Source organism: Botryllus schlosseri, chromosome 8 (assembly GCF_051294905.1).
Source record: "Botryllus schlosseri isolate E-star chromosome 8, Bs_hap1, whole genome shotgun sequence".
Taxonomy (NCBI): domain Eukaryota; kingdom Metazoa; phylum Chordata; class Ascidiacea; order Stolidobranchia; family Styelidae; genus Botryllus; species Botryllus schlosseri.
The window spans coordinates 23243322-23270635 of NC_137243.1; the positions used below are offsets into that span (position 1 = coordinate 23243322).

The following is a 27314-nucleotide window of genomic DNA, read 5'->3' on the forward strand; positions in this document are numbered from 1 at the left end:
TGCGTTATTTGTTTGCTACGTACGGGCGAAAAATGTAATTTTTGGCGGTCTTGCCAGGCCGTCCGTGAAAAGAGAAATCACCAAATTCGACAGCTCTGAACGAAGTGACAGCGACAGCAGTGACAGCTGTAATGTAGGTTTCAAGCATAAAGAACATAAAATATTTGCATGATCGTTTAAACAGCGAAGAAAGAAACGTAAAAAGCAGACACCTTGCGAATCTTAAACTGTTGGGTCACGCAACGGAACCGTTCGAGTTTCCCATACCTTAATAATCGTAAAAAATAACGAATGCAAATTTTTACGGCAATTTTCCCACGATTTTAGTGCAACAAAAACCTTTCCTAATTATCACTATGGGATTGTATTTGCTCTGCACTATACATGGTGACCGGCGCAACTATACACGATTCGTAATTAGGGCTGGGCAAATTCGAATACCTGAGTGATTCGATTCTGAATCACGTATTATGCTTCGAGTCGAGTCGAGTATTCGAGTATCACACATTATGACGTCATAACAGAATGTAATATGTCAAAGTTCAAATATGTACCTTTATGCCACAGCAAAGAATATAATGCCTGTTATCCATCACATTAAAGATGCTTTGATATTTTTTCGACCATACCGATTTCATTGCACTTCGTGACAAGGTTATGGGATGATTATGACTTCGAAAATGTGTTATTTCACGTAAGCTTTGTAGCTTTGTACTATGTTTCGTATGCTTCAATGCAGCCAATCATTGTTTTAAGCCTTCCACATTGGAAACTAGCATGAAAACTATAATTCTCGTTGATAAATTAACTTTCAGAAGCGAGGAGCTTGTAATTTCAGTACTCGAAAATATCCTTTTTTACTACTCGACTAGAATCATTAAAATTAATACTCGATTCAGATTCGAGTACTCGAATCATTGTGCCCAGCCCTATTCGTAATACAACGTCGGCTGGCGTAGTCGATAGCCAATGTACAATTGCCGCGTTATTGTCGGAATGTTAGCTAACAGTAGGTGAAACAAATGCAGGGCCAAAACAGCACTTCGTCAGCCCCGCCCCAAACCGTTGGTCTTTGCCCTCCATATGGTGATAAACCAAACTTCTGGACGGCTCTCCCCCCCCCTCGGTGCCAAGGTTTATCCACTAGGCTACTTATCATCGTCATTTACTGTACTCGATATTCGACCACTGTATCTGTCTTATTTCATTTCCATAGTTAATGATTGCATCGGTCAATCGTAATGGTAATTGCAAATATATGGCTGTAAATGTTGTTATCCTGTCTCAGCCCGTGCAGTCATATTAACCGGAAGATATGGGTGGGTGTTGTCTTGGAATATTTAGGGTAGGTTGCCCGATTAATAATGAAACATATTCGGGATGGGCCGTTGGTATAATTGCTCCGTTACGAGTCATGTCGTTATGTTGTTATTTCGTGGCCTATATGCTATGTCAAAAGATGATGAAATCGCGCAAACGTACTAAACTAAAAGACGCACAGGTCTCCAAATTGGTATTCTTCACTGCCAAATATTTTCTCTGCAGGATGGCATGCAGGGTTCTGATGACCAAGAAAGGAATATTCAGCACCAGCTATGTAAGTATCAATGGATGATTGCACTTATATATCCAGAAGTATTCGGTCAACATTAAGGATAGTACTCTTCGGCCATGGTTGTCTCACTGTCAAACTTTTTGGCACACTTTTCGGAGTCCCTTGTAGGCCTATAGTACGTATTTCCTGGTGCATCGTGTAGCGTAGTATTGGCCGACGCCCAAATGCCTATTTCTATTAATCATTTATTCATCGTTAGACCGAGCGTAGCGCGAAAAAATTGTAAAAAGTTGCCGGAATATTCTAGAAATATTTACTAATTTACGTTTATTCACGAAATGATTTGGGCCATCTTCGAGCTTGGGTCTCCTCCCCAATTGGGGTGCGACAGTTACGGTCCTGGGCAAATCCCTCTGTTATTCATCCCTTCGTTGTTTCTCTGCGCTGTCACCGTACGCAACTATGCTGAATTTCACATTCCCCGTTGAATGTGATGGGGTTCTGCTGTTCTGACGTTTTTAATCTGTAGATATTCGGAATTACTGCGACGATAGCATTCGCTTAATATCAGTTATTACAAATTGTGAGCTGCATATGAAGAATTGCGTTATCACAGGTGAGGCATGGCCAAAATGTGCCCCACCTTTTCCGTCGGTATATATTTTTGAATAGCAATTATGTAAATTTCGTGATCTTGTCTGGTAAAATTCTTCTAATATACTCATTGATGAATCTCGTAAAAAATACCCGTAATCTATGGAGTTATAATCATTGAAGGCTTAACAATTTTCCTTTATTCCTCCTGACAACAGGTGAGGCACTGCCTCACTTCATTCCCCGACCGCACGTAATTAGGACTACAGCATATTACTACTGATGAGCGCAATGATTCGAGTACTCAACTCTGAATCGAGTATTAATTCTAAAGATCCAAGTTGAGTAGTGGGAACCAAATTATGAACACCCAATTATTATCTTTAACGTGGTGTAAAAGTGGCATTAATTCTTAGTGGTCGCATAAAAGGTACATACTTGATCTTTCCACATCATTCATACTGCGATGGCATCATAATGAGTTGTGCTCGAATACCAGACTTTACTCGAAGCCTAATAGTCGATTCAGAATGTAATGACTCCATGACCTAGATATTTGATTTAGCCCGGTCCTACTTATAACATGATTTGGCTTCAGCTCGTTAGATGTGACTTTTATGTATTTTAGTTCCGGTGACGTTGTGGTTCGTCGGTGAATACTGAATAGATGCTGACTACTAGTGCCACAGCATTGCAACGTAGAATTCGTCGTAAGACACCGGGATACAACGCAATACAAACTAGATACAATATTGTGACACCACATTGATTCGCTGCTATTTTAAGAGCCGCAGTCCACACGAGAATTTCCATTGATGCAGAGTTTACCGCGTAATCTAGAACCCCATTTTGACATGCAAATCGCCCATTGTCTTACTGCTAAGTTGACAGCGTAAATGTGCTAGCGCGCCTAATCAATGGAAGTGATTCTCAGATTTCTATTACCTCTAGCGTTTGCAGACAGGAAGTAGCCTGGTGTAGTTAATACGTCTCTGTAAGTAGGTTAATCTGGTATATCGTAGGTTTTGTTGTACTGTACTTAATTGGTGCTTCAACCATGCTTGTGAGATCTAGACCAGACAGATTACTTCGTAAAGATAGATTTCGTAAATGGTCGCAGTAAACGCGTTATCGCGAGTCTAGCGCAAGGGAGGGCATACTACGCCCCGTAACACCGTCTTGTGCTGCCAGCTAACGGCCCAGGAAACGTGTTAAAATTTTTGCTAAAATGCGTACTAAAAATCGAATTACTGCAGGGACTCGATTAAACTTTTCGCTGCTATAATTATATGTGATATTCTTACTATAGCATATTTTTATTTCATTACTGGAGCGGTATTCCGACCTCGAGTTCCACGCATTTTAAGAGGGTTTACTGCTAAACATCATAGAAAGTCAAAACGGGAAAGACTCTCGGATCACGAGAGCAATTTTACGTTGGCCACTCCAGCAAGTTTATTACTTTAAGTGCTGCAATTCGCGCGTGTGTTAGGTAGATTCGTTATTTGTATGTGCAGAAATAGTTATATTTATAAAATCTACATATTTTAGTGGGAGCGTATCTGATGATAAGGTATGGTTATGACGCTGTCAGTATTGCGTGTCCTGGAGTTGAACCAAAAGTAGAATCAGCAAATCTAAAAACAGATCCATGCTCACAGATTCAAATCCCCATCCTGTTCTAAGAATCAGGACAACCGACTTTCATCCCTACTTTTTAAAATTGTTTATTAAGTTGACCAGATTATGAAATCTCGCCAATGTTTCTGACGCATGTGCGATATCATGATATCAATGGTTTGTTTATTTTAAATAAACATATAGATTATTTTCATATGCTCACTATATAATCAAATACCAATGTTTTGTTTTGGTTTATAATCTCAACTGTATATAATGCGGCGTGCGAATGAATTAGGATGTTGCTTGTTGCTCGCGAGCTAAAACGTTTGTACGCCCCTGGTCTCGCGCTAGGTCATTGACGGCACTGAAGGAACGATTCCATCGGAGCAGGTAGGCTGCTGATGACAGGATTACTAGTCGAGTTCAAGGTGTGAACAGCGAACTATAATTGTGTAAAGACGGTCTGATCGGGTAGAATGGAATAGGCCAGTGATCCCAGATCACGCCTCATGGAGCATACTTCTCCAATATAGCTTTTTTGTGTCTCTTTTTGACCCATGAAAACCCCACAAGAGTAACACAACGATTCATGGACATTTGCAGTTTATTCCTTTGCATATTTCTCAAAAATTCCTATACATATTCAATTCTAATGGAGATAAGCCTTTCTAGGCTCTTTCAGTGAGAACACATGTCCATACAATTCCACTTACATCAGAGTAAAGGCTTATAGTCAAGCTTAAATCGAAAAGAGTCAACTATTACTCCGCGTATATCATCCCCGTAAGCTTGTGTATAGGCTATGTATGGAGAGCTGTCACATAATGATACATATACCTTACGTTGTAGCAATATTCTGCATCTAGTATTTATTTCGATCGATAGTACATGACATTTGTGGTCCAGGAATGCTAAGATATCTCAGATAGAACCATCATAAGTCCTATTAGCATGCTTTTGAATTAGCCGGCTGGAGGTATCGGAGTTAACCTACATGCTTTCATGTTTTGAAATTTTCGGTAATTACCTGAGCGTTATCATGACGCTCCATACGCACTGAAAAGTTTGAAATTCGTCCGCGTTACCAAAAAAATTATTATTCACTGGAATTGACCAGATTGCCTTGTAAGGCCAAGTGGGCCATTCGAGTCAGATCTTATATAGCAGTGCAACGACAGATATTTATTTGTATCATATTTTCGAGCACTATGTACCTTACACACAACTGCTCAGCATTATCATATTATCATCCGTGATTGACTGCCTTTCGGTCTTTATTCCTGAACCCTATAAATTGGATTTGCCATTTTTTTAACTTCTCGGAACTGAGTGCGGATGTTACAGAATCGTTAGGTGAAAACGCAACATAACCGTCGGTCGGTTATGATGTAACGTAACAACATGTTCCATCGTTGCCATATTGAGAGATTATTTGCGTGAAGATATTTGTAGACAAAATCTGAGCTTTTAGAAATAGATTTCATATTACCAGCATTTTACATTTACTCCGCATTGCTTCGCGGGCCACGTAAAATCCTGCGATCCGAAAAGCGTATGTTTGACTCCCCTCACCTACCATTTTTAATTAAATGCATTCTTTACAGTTCCCACATATTGCGATAGAAACAAATTTGCTATGGTTCTACTTCTACGACCCCTTCCAAATATCGATCGTAAGTAGAATCGGAATCGATGACCACATAGTCAGATGTCGCACTAATTTACGAGCTCATATTGTTGTCGAAGTCGTAATGAGTGATGTGATCCGAAGAAAACATTATTGCGGTAACATTTTCCATGTCAATTTTCTGTAGGTTCTGTGAAATTCACTGGCTGGAATTTCTTCCCAGCTGAGACTCACACTTATAGACCAACGGTTCACAACGCATGGGTCGCGAACCAAACTAGGGTAAAATCCTGCCCTATATGCGGCGGTGTATCAATTTTAAAATGTCGTTGGTTTTAGTTTTAGATCTAGTTGCGGGTTTCGAAAAGTAAGTAGTTATAGTTTCTGGCTCGGATTTTGAAAAGAGGTCGTTTTTAGTTCTAGTTGCGGATTTTGAAAAGTGAGTATCTAGTTTTAGTACTAGTTGCGAGTTTTAAAAAGTGAGTAGTTCTAGTTCTAGTTATTGTTGCGCATGTTGAAAATCCAGAAGTATGAACATATCTGTTTGTCGGCTGGATTAGTGCCATGTGATCAGTGAAAGACCGGCAGGAAGTTGAAGCCGATATACGCGTATTCTTAACACGGCACTGCAATTCAAGTATGATGTCGTCAGGAATTATTAAAGTTGAAGGCATGAATAACATTTTGACACTGGCCAATTTCCTCTGATAGTTATGATATTTAAACTGCAACTAAAACATTTTCAAGTAAGGTATTATTCCACTCTATCGGTATGCTTGGCATCGAACTTTCGCTAAGCCATTCGTGAAAATCCTGGCACGCATCTCTTCATTGGTGCACTTTCTGAACGCGACCAATACAGTCAAGGAGTTTTAGTTAGTTGTCAGTCGATAATTGGATGAAACTATGTCTTACAAACTTCTAGATAACCCTGACACCATATTTAGAGCGCAGTGTCCCTTCAAGTAAAATCACACAGCGAGCACAGCTACCTCATTTGTGTGACATATGAGGTGACTTAATCTGTAAAATATCACGACTATCTGTTTGGGTCGTAAGATTTGACGGACCTTTTTTGAAACGTGGACCACCTCTAAATGTGCTGGACCCACTACTCTAAACTATTTGTGCAGTCGATTTGATTCTATGATATAGTTTTATGCTTTATGGAAGGTGTTTACAAACTGAGGGTGGTCGCCCCCCACTTGGGTTGCTTGCGTTTCCTTCGAGAGTCACGAAGACGACAATCAAATACAAATGAATATTACGAGAATAAGAATGAACCGCATGCTAATGGTGGGTAATTTCTGAACAATTTGAGTTAGGAACCCCTTTTGTATGATATACCGGCCTAGCAATTGCGCTGTCCGTGATCGAATGTCGCTTAATATTTAGAGTAGTTCCACACTTTTACACATATCAGATAGTGTTAGCCTGACCGTAACCTGTATATGTGCTTGAATAAACTGAGGAGTGCAAAGTCAGCCATTGTAGCTATCGATCACCACATGAAAGGACATCGATGTTGAAGAAAAACTTTTCTCTGAACACTAACCTCAAGCTTGATGTGGATATACATGATGGGATAGAATATCATGAATGTCATATATGTGGAAAAGCATTTACTCGGAAATATAACCTCGACTGTCATATGGATACACATGCTGGAGTCAAAATTCATAAATGTGATACATGTTGGAAGACATTCAGTCGGAAGGATACACTCAAGCTTCATATGCAAACACACGACGGCGTCAAAAATCATAAATGTGATGTATGCGGTAAAGCGTTCACTCAGAAGGGTGGCCTCACACGTCATATGGGTCTGCATGCTGGCGTCAAAAATCATAAATGTGATATATGTGATAAAACATTTACTCTGAAGGGTGGCCTCACACGTCATATGGATCTGCATGCTGGCGTCAAAAATCATAAATGCCATATATGTGGAAGGGCATTTACTTGGAAGAGCGGCCTCAGGCCTCATATGGATCTGCATGCTGGCGTCAAAAGGCATAACTGTGATATATGTGGGAAAGCGTTTATTAGGAAGCATCATCTAAAATGTCATATAGATATACATCGTAGCGTCAAAAATCATAAATGTGATATATGTGGAAAAGCATTCACTCAGAAAAGTGGCCTCATAAGTGATATGGTGTTACATGCTGGTGTCAAAAATCATAAATGTGATATATGTGGAGAAGCATTTACTCAGAAAAGTGGCCTCATGAGTCATATGGCTTTACATGCTGGCGTCAAAAATCATAAATGTGATATATGTGGGAAAGCGTTCACTCGGAAGGGTGAGATCAAGGATCATATGTATCTGCATGCTGGTGGCAAAAATTATGAGTGTGATATATGTGGTAAAGCATATACTCAGAAGAGAGGCCTCAGGATTCATATGGATCTTCATGCTCCCGTCAAAAATCATAAATGTGATGTATGTGGCAGAGCGCTTACCCGAAAGACTGACCTCAGAATTCACATGAGATTGCATGCTGGCGCCAAAAATACGGAGAACACACTTTGAATGTCATATGGATCGGCATGTTGGCATCAGAAGGCATAATTGTGATATATGTGGGAAAGGGTTTATGAGGAAGGATCTTGTAAAACATCATAAAGACATACATCGTAACGTCAAAAATCATAAAAGTGATATATGTGGAAAAGCATTCACTCAGAAAAGTGGCCTCATAAGTAGGGCGATTTTTTTTTGACCTAAAAAACGGAAGATTTTGACCTAAAAAATCTAAATTTTGACTTTTTTTGACCTAAAAAAACTGAAATTTGACCAAATTTTGACCTAACGTATGCAAATTAGGTGTTTTCGCACATAACGTTAAAATTGTACTACTTTTCTTCATTTCTGGTTTGAATTGTCTGTCCTTACAATGTAGATTGGCCTGAAAGAACGTTTTTGGCTCAAAAACTGACAAATTTTTACATGAAATAACTAGTATTTTAACGAAATCTGGCCCTATGAAGAATTGCAGTAGTTACATTACGTATTATGGTGGAATAATTAAAATTTGTTGTGGTACAACAAAAGATACTTTCCTACATTCCCGGGTAGAAAGTGTTTGTTTTGTGGTATTCATGGTGTTTGTCAACTACTATGGTCATTTACAAAAGGCCGATATTCTTCGTTATTTTCCGTAACTGCCAACATATAGCACGGCCCACTTCTAGGCTTTTTTGTAAGACACCGCTTACGCGGATGATGTGGCGAGGAGGAGCCTAGGTAAACCTCCAACACTTAGCTATCGGAATTAAGAAGTCGACCTCGGTCGGAATCAAACCCACACCCATTGGTGTTGCAGCCGCGGATTATACCACTGCGCTATCTCGGGTAGAAAGTGTCTGTTCTTACTAAGTAGCTTGCCAAGAATGGAGAAAGAACGTTCAACAGCAGCAGTTGTTAGCTGACAACACTGAAGTTGTGTGCACACTGCTTGCTGGTGATGCACCGTGCTGCTTCATTCTGACAATGTTGTCTATATCACAATTTTTCAGCTTGCACTTCTTGATGTAAGAACCATGCAATGCCCAAGTAATCTTGCTACAGTTAGGATATTGCGGTACGTTGGCCATAAAACCATGTCACTATTTGTTTCATTTGACTGTTTATGATTCACAATGAGCAGACGATGGGCCGTTTACAACGGTAGGCCTATAAAGTAGGCTACAAGCTGTAAATTATCAAATGATAAGTTCACAGACAGCGCAAAATCTACGATACAAACGAAATGTAGAGGTCAAAAAATGTTTGATTTTGTAAACAATTTTGACAAATTTTGACCTAACGCTACAATTTTGACCTAATTTTGACTTTTTTTGACATGTCAAAAAAAATCGCCCTACTCATAAGTCATATGGTTTTACATGCTGGCGTCAAAATCATAAATGTGATATATGTGGTAAAGCATATACTCAGAAGAGAGACTTTCGGATTCATATGGATATTCATGCTGCCGTCAAAAACCATGAATGGGATTTATGTGGGAAAACATTCAGTCGGAAAGGTAATCTCATACAACATATGGATCTGCATGCTGAAGTCAAAAATCATTAATGTGATATATGTGATAAACCATATATTCAGAAGAGTGGCCTCGGTAATCATATGGATCTGCATTCTATCGTCAAAAATCATTAATGTGATACATCAAGGATCAAAGGTATCTGCACGCTGACGTCAAATATCATAAATATGTTATATGCGGTAAAGCATTTATTCAGAAGATTGACCTTAGGCATCATATGGATCTGCATATTTCTGTCAAAATCTTTATGGGTTATGGCATAAAAACTCATCAATGTTCTATATGTGGGAGAGCATTTATTATTTTGAGGACGATTATTTTCTTACATGACAAATTTATTCGCCATTTTGTTGCAGACTGAATTTTGTTGGTATCGTAGAGGTTGCACTGTCGGTGAACTGACCATTTGACATTTTGCACCTTAGAGCCTACTTTATATGCTCACTATTGTAGATATGGCCCATTATCTACTGATTATGAATAATAAACCATCGGATGAAACAAATAAGTTGACAGGGAGTGATGATCAACGAATGAAATTTTTAGTAGCTCCGAGTGAAGTTTTTAAAAGATCACGCCTATATCTCAAATCTCAATCTGAAAATTGACTGCGTGGTGGACGTTTGTTCATATAGCATAGTAGTTCCCAAAGTATGGGTTAATCTCGCGCGATGTAAACAAAACTCAGATTTAGAATGCGGTCAAAATGTGTGATGTAGACCAGGGCTCTTCAAACGGGTGTATCGTACACCCTAGGGCTGTGCTCCTCAACCTCTTTCACCCTTTTACCGTTTGCTCAAAACTCGTGCACCCCTGACCACATAATATACCGATTCCACAGTAAATCGCATTTCGATTACATATATAGCATACATGCAAATTTTATCTGAGAGTCGTCATGGCCCAGCTAGACGACAAATACTCATGTGAAGTTGGCCACTGGTACTGTGCGCCTCAGAGAGCCCCTGTGGAGTTATGTCCCATCATTGATTTTTTTTAGATATACCTTGCGTATAAAAGTTTCTAATTGTAGAAGCAAAATATTCCCGCTGTCCTACTATATACGCAGCAAAATCGCGAGTATAAACGGCAAGAAAATTCAATCGGAGTCGGTTTCTAGTAGCGCGGAGTGCGAAAATTTTTACAACTTCTTGAATGAATTTCGTCAAAAATGTTGATGGTTTCACATATTAATGTCAAATTTAAATAATTATCAGCCTGCGTGATCAATTGAACCGGTAGAACTGAGCTGATGGGGTGTTATCGATAAATTTGGGCACAGATTTACTGATGATGCATCCTCCGGTTTTAATTAATCACTTTGTGGCATGCAGTATTTCTTGACCTCTCATCAGGATTGACGGTATTGTCAAAATATATTGGAATCGACAAAAAAACCTTATGTGGGACGCAGTGGTGGCTTTCGAGGTGGACGAGGTGGGCGGTCTCCTAGCCCCCTGGTTTACTTACGTGCTTTCGACCCCCCACCCCACCCCCACACACCATTTTACGAATAAACCTGGAAATACATGTAGGCCTTAACATGTACCGTAAATAGCTGTCGATCATTAAATCCTGCACGCTTTGTACGAGCATGCTTCGATTTTATGAGGGGGCCGTCTTACATTTACGCAATTTATATTTATCAATTTGCAAGTAGGGGAGACCGGGGACAATTGTAACACTTTTTGTATTTTCCAACATTACGTGTTTTTCTCGGAAATTTCACTTCCAAAGTTTTATATAAAGAAGCCAACAACTCGATAGTTGATATAAAAACTAAATTGGAACTCAATCAACAATCAATCATGGAAATTCTGGGTCGCAAAAATCGCTGCTCAAATGTTACAATCGCCCCGTACCCGGGGGCAATTGTACCACCCTTGCGGGGCAATTGTGACAGTGTTATTTATAACTAAACACAAACAAAATGAACAACGAAAACGGAAGCACAAACCGACCTGGCTAACATATCTTGGTAGAATGGGCCGATGATAGTATGGCAAAACGAGGACGCAACATTGTGTGGCGTCAAAGCTGCAATGACATTCTTCTGTGCTGTACAAAATTAAAATAAATTGTTCACATCAAATATCAAAATGTAAGTGGGCCATGATTAAAGTCATAGGACTAGAATTCAGTCATGGCCATTGAAGTTCGACACACCAAAAGTCGATCAACATGAGAAAGGGTGGTTGAATCACGAAAATACCCGAACCGTCAGATTCACATCACCACTATTGTATGGCCGTTTCGACAGATGATCATGGCAGAATTGGTATCGCAAGGTAGTATCTATTCTGGTGAACTTCTGGCTGTTGCGAAATTATTCTGCAGTAGATGAATGGTAATACCGACATATGAACAAAGACATTCAGAATTGATAACATATTGTAACGGGGCAAAAGTAACTGAGTGTTACGATTGCCCCTGACACGCTCGACCATGATTAGTGTCTCAGTATGGTACCTTCCCAGCGATACAAGTCCTATTCTTTCCATCATCACGGTAGACTATAGTAACATTGTTCCAGCTACATATATTACGTTGTAACTACTTGAGGTACTATTCGTCTAGACAAAATATTCCAGACCAGAAAAACTTTACTCGAGGGTCAAAAATTTCGTTTTTTGCAAATTATTCCGGGGTTTCGCATCGTAGCTCAACGTAACTCCGGGTATAATAGGAGAGATAACTATTGCATGCGCACTTAAATATCAAGCTGATTTCTCCATCCTACTAGCGGTGAGGTCGATTGTTACATTTGCCTCTAGTTACATTTGTCCCCGGTCTCCCCTAACCGTGAAAATATATGTACCCATGTAGAATATGGTACAGTAAATTGTTGTCGGTGATCAAATTTCTGTGCACGTTGAAAGAGCTTACTTCGATTTTGTGATAGGGGGCCCCTCCTACATTTATGCAATTTATAGTGATCATTTTGCGAAAAAACGTGAAAATACATGTAGCCTACCCAAGTAGAGTATGGTACGGTACCGAAAACTGTTGTCGATCATCAAATTTCTGGGCTCTGTAAAAGAGCTTACTTTGATTTTATATGGGGGGCTCTCCTAGATTTACGCAATATATAGCTATCATATTTCGAATAACCATGGAAATCCATGCACCAATGTGGAATATGTTGTCGTAAAGAGGGGTCGATGATCAAATGTTTGCATCGATTAGAAGCTCATACTTTTTTGTGAGTCCGCACTTTATTCATTTTGTAATTAGATAAAAAGCTTCTAAATGCTCTTGAAGGCGACCCGGTTTATTTACCTGCTTTTTGAGCCCCCCGCCCTGAATCCTTCCAGATATAAATAATATTCTACACCTTTTTCTCAGTACTTTAAAATTACAATACCATTGACAATAAAGTTCGTCAGTGTATGCAGGAAGTATATATTTCCAGTGACTGGTGCATCTCATTCATTTTCAGTAATAGGCTACCTCCATGTCAGTAGCCCGAAACTAGGGTTGCCATACGTCCGGAATTTCCCGGACATGTCCGGAATATCACTGTTAAAACTGCGTCCGGGAGGAATTTCTTAAATATGCCTAAATGTCCGGAATTTTGAAGGCTTGAAGTGAGCTCAGAATTTTTTCGTAAATCAGCATAAACAACATTATTTTTGGGCAGATTTATGCTACATGAAATTTTTCTTCGCGCTGCGTGCGATTTAGTATCATGTATGTTGGTTTTAATATGGGGACTAAACACCCTCGCAAAAACTGCGATCAAAAATAAATAAAAATAACATTCATTTACAAAAATAAGTCTAATTGTAATCGCAATTAAAAGATAACGTATATTCATAGAGTCGGCTTAGGCCATTTGGATGCTTTATTCAAATATAGACGTTCTAAATCTGGGTAGTTTGCCTTTATTATGGGGTAATCAGCTTCGAAAATAGACCATGAGTAAGTCTTGAGAAATATGCCAACCTTTAATTATTAATCAGCTCATAAAATTTTGAACTGGACCACGCAACATTTTCGAAGTGGAAATGAAATCGTGACCATAAAAGGTCGGATACCACCGGATGTGCGGCGTCTATATAGCTCGGTGGTGCAGTGCGCATAATCTTATCGGTGTTACATGAACATGACTTAGCGATGTACAATCACCCTCATTACATTTTCGAAGTCATCATCCTCGACCAGTCCTCGACCAGTCCTCGACCAGTCCTCGACCTGGTCTACCGCTAACTCGCTGATCATGTAGTATGTCGAAGAACCAATATTATTGATATAATTCATTCAAATAATTTAACGGCCAAATGCATTTAGTAAGCCCCCAGAAATTGCATCGATTCACTGACGGTGGACCCAAGATCAGTGTTTATCTTGTCGGAAAGGGGGCTGAAAAAAGTGTGGCTTCGGCCCTAGTTACAACTTACAGCATACAACCACATACTCCTGAACTGGATCCTGACCACTGACCACCTCTAGTCGATAGCAGAGATGGCCACAGTCCGGTTCAGGAGCCGGAGCCGGAGCAGGATTTCATTGATTTTTTACCTGGCCGGACTGGATCCGGATTCTGAATTTGCGGTGACGGTCGGATTTTAGCCGGATTTTATGCAGCAATACGATAAATTAGTATCGTTCTGGCAGGATTTTTTCGGATCCCGAACTTGACATTATCCAGCCGGATTTTTTCGGACTCTGAATTTCCAATTTTCAAGCGGATCCGGATAGATTCGGATCTCGAAATTTTGGAATCTGCCCATCTCTGGTCGATAGACAAAGCTTTGCTTGTGTGACGTCATCTTGATCGACAATGTGCTCATACCTCATTTTGAAATCATACTAGGTGGCGCTGAAGAGCGTCCGGAATTTGTCAAACCAAAATATGGCAACCCTACCCTAAACCAAATTGATGGTTTATTTCAGTTTTTAGATTTGACAGAAATTTGGATCAACTGATTTTGAAATTCATCCGAGTAGCCTACATCGCAATTTGAAGTTTTTAAATTCAATATCCAGCTTTTCAAGTTGGCACATGATAACAAACAAGCTTTTCCGGCTCATTCAATGTAAAAATTACCATAAACATGAAGCTATGTCTTGGTGAGGTAACTTCTGGGAACAATGGTGATTTTCAATATACCGGTATTTTTTTTTTTGTAGGTACTTTTGCTGTGTTTGCTGTTACGAATAAATAATTTTACTTTCGCTGTAGAAATATAGTCCATGAGTTAATCCTTGTTGAGTGATCCGGTAATAATTCATGACAGCCATAAACTCCTCTTGGTGGAGTTGCCTTGTCAAAGAAGAGAAGTCAACACTGTTTGTTGTTGTTGTTGTTGTTGTTTTGAGTATTCATGAATCATGATGTCTCGACTGCTTTGGTAAGTTGACACCAGGCAAATATCATTTTGTACCCGTATGATAGTTTCCATTTAGTCGTTCCGTTTTACTTTTGGTGTCATATTTCCTATCATCATTTAATTTCTACTAAATTCATCATTTCAATTGTCCGGTCGTAGTAGTTTCTTCATTCATTGGAAGTTTCAATTCAATGTACGTGTTTCATCAACTTCATTGTTTGGTCACCTTACTGATCGATTAGCTCTTGGTCCTCATTCAGGGTTGTAACCGAGTCAACTGTCAATCCTATTTTTATATTTTACCAAAATATCACGACTCAAGTCATTGCAATCCTGTCATCGTTTCCTTGAAAAAGTATGAACTTTTTCTTTCTCAGTTTCCATTGCCACTGTATTTGTGGTTACTTTCACGCATGAAAACCACATCTTGAACATGAATGACACAGTTGCCTGTTATAAATTGACTTTGTGATTGATTTTATAGTAAATAGTTACACACAACATAGAGTTTGACGGAGTCTGTAGCGAGAAGCGGCGTTTATAGATATATGGGGGGGGGACTGTAAGCTCCGCTCAGGACCCCCCAATCCTAGGGCCACCACTGGTGGGACGCACGAGATTCCAACGTGAAATGTTATGGGCCGCATCATTTTCCTCTCGGGTTAGCATTTGTGCGATGGGGTTCAGATTGCACGGACACTACTATATCAAAAACTAAAAATCACAGTCACCCTGAATCGTGCTAAGCGTGAAGAAAATTTTTTGGTTAAAATAAAATATCTCAATGATTTGGGAACCAGTCCGTAAACACAATTTCCGTATTGACGTCCGCCTACACACTAATTCAATTATGTGTGGACTGCCGCTTAATTATGGTTTTATAGCTGCATGTAGTCGTACGCCCTCAGGTTGGCCACCCCTGGCCTGATCGAAATAAGGACTAGAAAGACTGCAACGTATAGGAAATGCTTAATACTAATCAGGGCTCGATGTTACTGGACCACCTTCTAACACGGTGGTTCTCAAGCTCAACTCCCAAGACCCTGTCACCGTCGTCCTTGCAATTACGTAACCTGCGCTATTTATTTGCTTGTCGCAGGAGGTACCAATAGACACTTACGTGACCTTTGACACGAACCAATCAGGTTGCAGTAGGATGTAAACAAAGAACAAGCCCGGGCAAGCTTACTATGAGCTCTTATGGAAAAGGGTTGAAAAATATAGGTTTTTAGCAAAGTTACATTGAATTGGGAATAGCTGGCTTTGGTGAATGGTAATGACGTAGAGCTAGTATGTATATGCAGTGTTATAACCTACAATAAGCATGAATGATGGCAAGCACGCATCAGCATGGTATGTCCAAATGAATGAATTTCTGACAACTTTTCGGATGAAGCAACTATTGCTGTATTATCCTTAGTCGTATACTATAGGATTGTCGTAGCGAATAGAATGTATTAGACTCTTAGAGGAATATTGAGTCAGGATATGTGTGGTATCCATTATGTGGCGTTATATGCGTTCTATTTATGGAATCGACATTTGTATATAGTAGTCTACAGTCTGTATCATTATCTAGCAAATTACTGTTACACTGGACACTTGTCTGCATATTCAATGATCATATTAATATGATATATGTTAGGCAACATGATCTGTTCCCGGCTGAAATCGTCATTTTTGTTCTAGCTCGTGTATTGTATCTATCAGGATGAATACTGTGCTAATAGCCTGCGTAACATGGAGATGGCTACCCAGACCGTTCCTGGTGTGCGCTTTTACCTTTCCCAGAGCCAATGACATGCATGGAAGAATGTAAAATCTGGATAAAGGCATGTGGACTTCCTTGTAGTCATCTGAATTCTCATTTTATTAAGAAAATGACACATCTATTATTGTACCAAAAATATTGAATCGTGACCAATGATATATATACAATGATTGGAAACTGCCACGCCCCTTAACGCTATAAGATAGTTGCCCGGCGAAATCAGTCCGTCGCGGGATATGCTTGAGTACAGAAACGGGATTGCGTATGTCGACTGTGGTGGGGTGCTGCGATCGGCCTTGCTGGCATACTAATTCACTGATTTTCCCCAATCGGTTTTGTTTTTGTTGGTTTCTTGAGCATAGTGAGGCAGTGCTGCATAATAGGATGTAATACAACTTTTAACAATGCACATTTATCAAAGTACAGACTAGCTGCGAGGCATTTTAGCATCAGTTGCAACCATGCATGTACGACACAGCCTAAAGAATTTATAGATACTGTGGGTGAGCGTCAATATAGATGTGCAGAACCTGGAAGGATTGTTGAAAGAGGATTCGAAATTTTTCTGGTAGCATTTACGTCACCTGATTTTTTAAAAGAGAAGGGTTGATTACGAGAATTGTGTGAGCAACTAAGTTGTTTCAGATAGTATATATTGTAATATTGTGAGGCCGAATTCACCAAGGGCCGAGTTAACTGGCAACTATTGTACCAATATAGCGATTGTACCTTCATAATATAAAATCGGAACTAACCGAAAACTATCATTGTACTGATTGCTAAAATGCTAACATATATAACTTTTTACTGGATCAGGCCGTTGAATCCACATCAATGATGAGAATCGGCATTGTTACAAAGAATATACCATCGGCAAAACAATGCACTAGAACAGTGGTTCCCAACGTGGGCGATTTGGCGGTCTAGGGGGGCTAAATGGACAAAGGAGGCGATGAGGGGGGGCGAAAATAGCGAAGGGGGCGATAGGGGGGCAATGACGAGTTAAAACGGCTATGTTGGAGTCAAGTCAGAGAAATAACCTTTTTTTTATTTTTAGTCATCCCACGAAAATTCAGTTGCAAAAGTGGAAAATTCGACAGGGAACGGAAAAGTTGACCTTTTTTTTTAGTCAACCCGCCGGTGATTACTGTTTGTATACCGGTTTTTCGGTTCACAAAATTTGGGGGGCGATGATCGGCGTTGGGCTTGAAAAGGGGGCGATGAGTCGAAAAAGGTTGGGAACCACTGCACTAGAATGACATTTAGGATAATCACTCCATAGTTAGTATTGTTCACATCGACCTGGCGTGATATGTCGTACTTCTCTCAATAGTTGAATCTTTCACACCAGGGTTTCCGAAAACATCTACCAATGCCCATTTATTCAAAATATACCTGGTAAACGTTTTGGCACTTCTTTGATATGAAATAGCCGTTGTGAGGTGTTCCCCATGAATTGCCTGTAAACCTTGAAAATTAACATGGAGTACTCGTTAAGATTGATAGCTGGAAGGATTGTACAAAATAGATGATTTATGCATTTGCGAGCAACATTCTATGGTGTCTTATTCATTGAAAGGTTAGGAAATGATTTTGTAACCTTCGTCATTGTATAGTGTGTACGTTAGGGCTGTTCAAAAATAACTTTTTTTCCTGAATCTTGCGGGTTACGTGATCAAATCGTTAGGTTGCCTTAAAAAACGACGCACACCAAATTTGAATTCATTCCAACCAATATTCGCGGATTTCGTAGAGTTTGAAAACTTCGAATTTGCCTATGAATGCAAAAATTTTTTTTTTTCAAATTTTTCTTCCAACCCCACAAAATTGTTGCGCTGTCTTCAAAGATGATGCAAAACAAATTTGACTCAATTCCAAGCCGTAGAAGCGGAGTTATTTGAGCTTTTCGATGACAATTCTGGGATTATCCCCCAATCAAGGATAATCCAAGAATTATCATCGAAAAAGTCAAATAACTCCGCTTCTACGGCTTGGAATTGAGTCAAATTTGTTTTGCATCATCTTTGAAGACAGCGCAACAATTTTATGGGGTTGGAAGAAAAATTTGAAAAAAAATTTTTTTTGCATTCATAGGCAAATTCGAAATTTTCAAACTCTACGAAATCCACGAATATTGGTTCAAATGAATTCATATTTGGTGTGCGTCGTTTTTTAAGGCAACCTAACGATTTAATCACGTAACCCGCAAGATTCAGGAAAAAAAGTTATTTTTGAACAGCCCTAGTGTACGTCTATGGTTTTTTATGTATAACCTTCATAACTTTTCGCCATTTGCATCACGCTTTATGACCTGAGCATGAGCATCAACTTGCATTGTATGTGCTGCTACCCAGGTTATTTTTCCAGCAATGTAACTCCACAATCATCCAATGCAAAATCTCTCTTGAATATGCACATTGCTCACATATATTGCATATGCGGCAGTACGGAAAATACTTGACGGATTGAATAAATAACTTGATTTCAATTGTAGTTGACTGGCAAAACTGTGACATAACAAATTTCCATTCTGTAAATGTCTAATGCATAAATTTTTTACAGGATCGTTAACATTTTTTTATAAAGGTCTAACTTTCAAGATTGTTCGTGTATTGAAACAGCCGCAAAGCAACCCAAAGCCGCGAGGAAATTGAAAAGGATTCAGGGATCTTAATAAAAGTGCAAATCATTATCTTGTGGGATTTCGGCACGCCAGGCCGTCCATGAGAAGCAACCATGTCATGTTCCACTTTGCTTCAGACATTGAGATATTTCCAAAGATTGTAGTCAAAATGAATAATACTTTGACGAATGGTGCCGGATTGGATTGATACTCATTGGATCGATTGATGCAGAGAAAAATAGTCTTGCTGAAAGACTATACATATTATTCGAGTACGAGAGGTGAAGAGATGGACACTACAATGCAACCTGTGGAAAATTTCGTGTGCCTTGTGAATATGACAACCAAGTTCAGCTACAACTGCCATTTAAAGCCATATTGCATTCCAGATAATATTGCTTCACTTGTACTAGCTGGAAAAAGATATGCCGCTACTACAAAACTGGAGATATTCTTATGCCGCAGAAACAGCAATGAAATTCGTGAACAGGGAAGCTTATCAAAGAGACAAGAAAACAACAACAATGATAAATTTGATACGGACATTTTTGCCAACCCATCGAGTAGACTACCTCATTATCACCAAGAGATTGAGTCTTGATCCGTTATTGGAATCATTTTTATCCTGATCAGGAAATCTGGCCGCACCAGCGATATGGTAATTTTCAAAGAATAATTGATTTCTAAAGAGGCTTGAAACATACTAGTGTTCAAATGCCATGGTACTTGATGCTTGAATGCCCTCCGATGTTCAACGTCATGTGAGATCGCTGCTCTACCATCCAACTGCTGTCCTGTTATTGTCATTAAGAGAGGATAAGAAAGCTCGAAAAAATAACATTTGAGAATATATATTTTTGTTACGTGACAAGAAACATTGACGTTATCAACTACTAGGCACAGTTATTCGATTGTTCATAATAGCACAGCACAGTTTCACAAATTACAAAAAAAATAGATGCAGACAGTACATTTATTGAATGGCTTAAACCAGGGCTGGCCAACCTTTTTGGCCTAAGGGCCACATTTGATTGACGAACTTTTGTGCAGGCCACTAACCGCGCCAAGCGCGAACATTTTTTGAAGTTCGTAGATCAATAATATTGTCACTTGACTGTATTGCGGGCCTGCTGTATATCGCTGGGCTAAGTTTGCAAGGACTGGGCTATTCGGCGCATGGACATATCGATATCGAAAGCTGTGACCAACATGCGCCAATCATTTCCTGCCTAGGTTACATGGTCGACGGTCTTACTGCGAGCGCAAACGCAAGGTCGCATATGTTGAACGACACTTTGTCTCGTAATCGCGAATATAGTTAGACTCATGCTGATACATTAGGTGTTCTTCCATTTTCACAAAAGGGCAACAATATTAAAAACAAGAAATCGAGTGGCAACACGCTAAGCTTGTAGAAATTTTTACCTTTAATAAATCTATCGCAAATTATTCTGCTTTATTGTAGTGTACGAAGATATACCAATATGTGAATGACTGATGGATCTGTCAATGCGTCGGAACTGATATTCTAGTCATCACATCTCAAGTATTGCGGCCAGACTAATCAAATTTTGGTTGGCCTTGCAAGCTTAAAATCTGTGCAATCCATTATATTAGAAATTTCGGAAATTACCTCGCGGGCCACATGCCACGGGTTGGCCGGCCCTGGCTTAAACATAGGTATATCTGATATTGTAATTTGCATAAACAAGAAAATCCCTTTTTGCTACATATTCACTTGACTTAAATGCTTTCCGTTGACTAGGATTTTGGTTCTTGTTATTCTGAATTTAGATGACAACAAGTCTGACATGATAACAAAAGTTGTTTATGCAGTTTTTAAGTGTTATAGTAAATGAAATATCCATACCCTGTATAAAATTTTCAATGATATTATGGTGTTGGTGTCATTGAAATTCAGACACGACTAGTATCAGAGCATTTAGGAGTCCATGAAGAGGTGAGGTATTTAAGCTGTTCAAAATCCTGCTTCTGTAATACCCATGCGATGACACATTGTTATGATGCTCGGATTCGATCAACTTCTTCCATGATCACCTCGACCGTTGAGGGAATAGATGGTGATGTGGAGATGGAGATTTGTTGAGTGAAGGGATTGTTGGATAGTCTCTATCCCGTCCCATTCTTCGAAGTCACCATCTTGCAAGTCAACTATGACTGTAAGAGTTGACAAACTGGACTGGACATGGACAACATCACAATTTAATGACTATACAAAGTATATGCTGTGAACAATCATTTATAGATCATTGGCTGTGCACAAGTCTATCAAACCTGACATGGACAGTGGCAGGAACTTTCTACCTATTGTGGGTCGCTCTTGCGCACACATACACTTATAAGATATACCATCATATCATGGTAAATTGTACTCATGAAGTACCGTAGTTTGAAAAAGTAGGTTAAGACCAGGTTTTGCAGACGTTTCTTAGTCAATTGGATATTGAAATCTACTTGTTGAAGCAGGAAATGAACGGTCTGAAAAGTACTCTAGTAGTATGAAGAAATGAGTTAGACTTTACTTTGTATACATCTGTTAGTCAATTGTATACTGTATCTACAAGCTGCTGACGATTACTCCTGATATGTATCAAACAAAAATATTTTTATTTTTATTCAATTTTATATATGAGCATTCGGATCACAAGATGAATCTCCGTAACAAAGGAATAATGACTATTATTACTTCAAAAACGTGATGCTTTTTGCGATATCCTCAAGTAGGTTTTGCCTACTTTCACAACTTCAGAAGGCCTGACTTCAGAGTCAGTTTTAGAACCTGCCTGAATTGACTTGAAAAAATTAGAAATGACTTCGTGACTTGATTAAAAATTTGCAATGACTTGAAGATAGTGACCTGATCCCAACTCTAGCTCGTACTATGAAGTATCCACCTTTATTTGATACTGCGAGACCACCTCCGATCATAGTGTTCATCACCTAGGCACACTGGTACATCAGTTTCGTCTGAATATTAAGCCATGCTACTGGTATTGGCCAAAACCTGTACAGTATGCACACATTTCACGTGCAAAATAGGTCTCGATAAAAAACTTTTCACTACATTAACGCCAGTTCCTGAAGAAAGATTGCTGGCGAACCGTTTGTTTACATCGATTTCATTCCTGTAGTGAAGCATGACTCGCGACGCGCTCAAACGCAGAGCTCACTGGAGTTTCCAATCATTGTATATATATCATTGATCGTGACATAATCTAGAATCTAGATCAGTGGTTCCCAACATGGGCGATTTGGCGGTCTAGGGGGGCGAAAATAGCGAAGGGGGCGATGACGCGTCAAAACGGCTGACATTTTTTTTATTTTTATTTTTTTTTAGTCAACCCACGGAAATTTAGTTACAAAAGTGTGTCAAATCAGACATCGAGCCGAAAATTTGACCCTTTTTTTTAGTCAACCCGCCGGTGATTACAGGTTTGTATGCCCAGTTTTCGGTACACAAAATTTGGTGGGCGATGATCGGTATTGACCTTGAAAAGCGGGCGATAGGTCAAAAAGGTTGGGAACCACTGATCTAGATGAAACAATTCTGTGTTTCAAAATGAGTCCAATCTGAAATGCAGTCACACTTGATGCCACAATCGACTTGGTGTGTGTCTCGTTTTATTCCACTCCAGTTTTGTTGCTTGATGGTGTGTAATGTATTGAAATTGTTGAAAACAATATATTCAGTAATGAGACGAATAGTTGAAATTGGTAGCGGTGATACGTTGTACGAGTCGGACGAGTACGCCTTGATAGGTGCCTTCACAGCAGTATTGCTCTGTAAAATAAACATATTATATATTTTGTGCAGGCTTGATGGATATCTTTTATGAAGCTGCAGAAAGAGGAAGTCGATGGATAAAACGCAAGAAAATCAAATTTCTGGAAGAAGTATAGAAGCACAAAACAGTAAACTCGTCCAGGAAAATTACAAATTGGCGGACAATTATTGCTAGTGAAGTTCAGTTCTCAGAGGAGCATCATAATGTCAAAAGATGCGGAGAAGCTGAAATTTTATGCTAGACTACATTAAATTCTTTCTGAATTGCCCGACTTATCCTACTGACGTCAAATTTACAGTATTGCAGTAAGCATAGTATTTAACCATTGGGTCAGCCATATGTAACTGCTTCATTAAATCGCGATTTGGCCATGTAGATATTTGAAGAGCTTCTTGGAGGTACAGAACTTCAATATACAATTAAATAGTATATTCATATTGAAATGAACCCGAATATTTTCGGCTGACACTCGTCAGGGGTAATGTCAGCAACATGTAGATATTTGGTTCTTAAAAATGCACCATTTGCATTCATTCATGATTTCTCAAATCTAGAATGATTATTGACTGTCAATAAATCACATACAACTTTGAAAGGATTGATGGATTGTGGTACATTTACTTTTGTGCAGGAACTATTTACAGGGAGCATTTAAGATCGAAATATTAGTTAAATATGTGGATTCGACAAGAAATGTAAGAAAATGATGGAGTTCAGCTATGGTGAGCCAGGCAATGCTATCATGGCAGAAAAGGGATTCACCATTGAGTCTGAAATCAAGAAATTGAATCTAGATTTAAATATTCCTGCACGTGATTTACACACCTTCAAATGCCTGAGCCAGACTGTTCCACAACAAGAAAGATGGCGAGAGAACGTATTCATATTGAACAGCTGATCGGAAGAATCAAGGAGTATAAAATTTTGTCTGGTGTCATACTATGCAGCATTGTGTATCACAACTAACCAAATATATATGGACTAATTGCATACTCTAATTCAAGATTGAAAATTAAAAATGAATGACGCAACATATTCGGCAATTGTGCAAATTCAGTTCCATTGTCAATATCGTAATGCCTAATAGCATGCTACGGATCGTAATTGCGCGGTGCCATGGTCAGTCTGTACCAACAGTGCGTGTCTAGATATTCCAGTGGTGTGCATTATTGAAGCTCATTTAGATGCCCAATTTGTTGAATGAACAATTCTCCGGATGAAAATGTTCTAGGATTATTTGTGTTTGATGGAATGTTATAAAACTGAAGACACCAGATACACCAAAATCTACCTTGAGGCAGGAGTTGATCGGTTGCGAGTACGGTGGTGAGATTGCTTGTCAATCACGATGGAGCTCACTGATGCTGATGCAAATCACAATGTAGTCCTTTTAGCTTCAGGTGCTGGATTGTCTTAATCAATGCATATGCATGAGAGCATATATCAGAACCTAATATGAAAATAAATCATGGTTAAAATATCTATTGAAGGAGTCTCTGAAAAAATGTCTTTTTCCTTACTTACCCTGTCTTACAAGTGCAAGACGAATCAATAATGGATTTTCCGAGAACGTGTATTTCCATTGAGCGTGTTATCTCACTTTTCCGCAAGTTGCCATAACATTGGCTGTTCACTAGAATATTGCTTCTAAAAAGAGTAGATTGTCTCCTCAATCTTTATCCCTAAATCGTGTGCATAGCGCTCCATGAAATACTTCGTAGCTTTCTCCGCGGTGTTAGAAGAAGATGCTGTTCCACTCAAATCCATAAATTCGATAGAATCTCAATAGCTTTCAAGTTTCATAATCAATACACAAAAATTGTGATGTGTGGCAGCAGCTATATTTTATAGTATATATATTTCTGAACATGAGATATGCTTGAAAATTTTGCTCGAGACCTGGAGCCTATGAAATCGTCAAAATATGCATTACCACAATCCTATAGTATAGTATACAACAATCGTCGCTTAATCAGAAAAGTTGTCAAAAACCCGTGCATTTGGACACAGCACGCTGGTGCGTACTTGCCACCATTCATGTTCATCCTAGATTAAAAGCTGCAACCACATACTAGCTCTACGCTATTACTATTCATTAAGGCCAGTCATCCCCAATTCAACGTAATCTTGCTTAAAACCTTCATTTTTCAACCTTTTTCCATAAGAGCTCATAGTAAGCTTGCCCGGGCTTGTTCTTTGTTTACATCCTGCTGCAACCTGATTGGTTCGTGTCAAAGGTCACGTAAGTGTCTATTCAAAATGTCTGAGCGATCGCGGTGGTTTTCTCGCGAATCATTATAGACAGATATCCCAAGCTGATTACATGTTAACTTCATCAGCGATTGTAATTTACAAGCTACATACATTTAATATGAATATTGTACGATCTTGCACATCGGTCAACCTGTTCTGATACATAAACTTTTATTGTAGTTTATTCTGATAGCTATGAGTCATCGGTCCATTGTAATGCGGATCTGGTACACCTCATCCGAGTGGTACACCCTATAAAAGTTATGGTACACATGGTACGTTGAGTTGGTACGTTGTTAGTTGTTTTTGTGTCCTATGTGGTCTCTACTTACTGACATGTGTTTCTATTGTTTAGGCTTGTCTTTCATAACCGCAGGCGACCACTATTTAAAAACCTAGTTTCACGACCTACCTTATTTGCTGTATTTAAGACATTCATACGTTACGTCGTTCATTCGAATAAATTAGTTCAACCGTCATCAACGGATCATCATTTGTCAGGATCGTTCGTGGGATTTGAGTTCAATTAAAAGTGGTTTCGATAACTCTCCTTACGTTATCTTCGCGGACCCCTTTTGATCCGTCACCGACCCCGCCGACCCCCTCAAGTTTTCGTTCAAAATTAGCCCAATCATCGTGCAACAGTCGTCTGCCTTGTGCAAATACCAATTGTAGGCTAGTGATAAACATCCACAAAATGACTTTTCTTTAAAATTGCAGCACACTATATGAAGAAATTTGATGGACTTTCATTATTTCCAAGCGAATTTTGCAGTTCTACTTATTGTCCCGAAAATACGCATCTTCGATTCGATATGAATGAGTGCCGAAAACCATTCCACCAAGATCAGGTGGTGGCGAATGTAATATTAACGCGTAATGCTTCCGACGACAGATTTTGGAGTTTTAATTAACATATCACGTCCAGCCTAATCATTTCCAGCTGACATCTGATCTTGAAGTTATTTAGTGGTTATACCGGAGGAGAAAATGAATTTCGTAGCGAGTTTTCAATTCCTTCATTGGGACCAATTAGTAAAATAATTCAGTAATTTATATTTCAAACGAGGTTTATTAATTTATGGTGAGACTGACAACTCCAAATCTAAAATGTTTGGTAAATATTTTGAAACCACTTTGTTTGACCTTGCTATCTATCCAAGATTTAATTTTTCCACAAATACCAACAAAACACCTCTAAACAGGAATATGTTTGTATTGATATCAAGATATTGGAAATATTTTCATTCAAAATGAGTTTGCACCGTCAGATATTTCATCTCAGACGACCGTAGTAATGATGTGAGTCCTAAAGGTTTCGCAATTATGAAGCGACCAATCAGGTTATCAATCGATTTACAACTTTAGTGGTTTCGCGGACCCCCTCAAAATGCTTCGCAGACCCCTGGTTGAGAACCACTGCCCTAGGGTTATGATACACCCGGTTGAAGAGCCTGTCCTAGGGTGTTATTTCGTTATCAGTTTTTCTTTGATAATTCTGGGATTATCCTTGATCGGTGGATAATCCAAGAATTTTCATCGAAAAACTGGAATAACTCCGCTTCTACGGCTTGGAATTGAGTAAAATTTGTTTTGCATAGTCTTTGAAGACAGCCCAACAATTTCATGGGGTTAGCAGAAAAATTTGAAAAAAAAAATTTTTTGCGTTTCTGGGCAAATTCAAAATTTTCAAACTCTACGTAAACCGCGAATATTGGTTGGAATGAATTGAAATTTGGTGTGCGTCGTTTTTAAGGTAACCTGACGATTTAATCACGTAGCCCGCAAGATTAAGGAAAAAATGTTATTTTTGAACCGCCCTACTGCACATGGCCTATTGCAGATGCGATTCTTCAATCCAGTGGGACTATCGGCTTGTTGAAGACGCGATAAATCAGGCCAGAGACGATAGCCGAGCGCGCGGCAATCAATGACCTAATTTAACGATCTTCTCAGCAGGAGATCGCGTCACATTACATTGTGCAATGTGTACAGACGCATTTCGCTAATTGGCAACACGCTTCTCGTTAATCGGCCGCGCCAACACTGAATACGACTTATTGAAGCTTACTAAAAC

At 39.2% G+C, this 27314-nt stretch overlaps 2 long non-coding RNA genes across 2 annotated transcripts in view; one reads left to right on the top strand and one right to left on the bottom strand.

Moving 5' to 3' along the window:
* Positions 1-27314, top strand: part of LOC145444506 (uncharacterized) — a 174189-nt gene that overhangs the window by 108173 nt on the left and 38702 nt on the right. The window lies entirely within an intron of this gene.
* LOC145444511 (uncharacterized) lies at positions 19268-22396 on the bottom strand. The gene is made up of 2 exons (XR_013916704.1): positions 20581-22396; positions 19268-20471 (listed from the first exon to the last, which is right to left on the bottom strand). It is a non-coding gene; the product is annotated as an uncharacterized LOC145444511 (long non-coding RNA).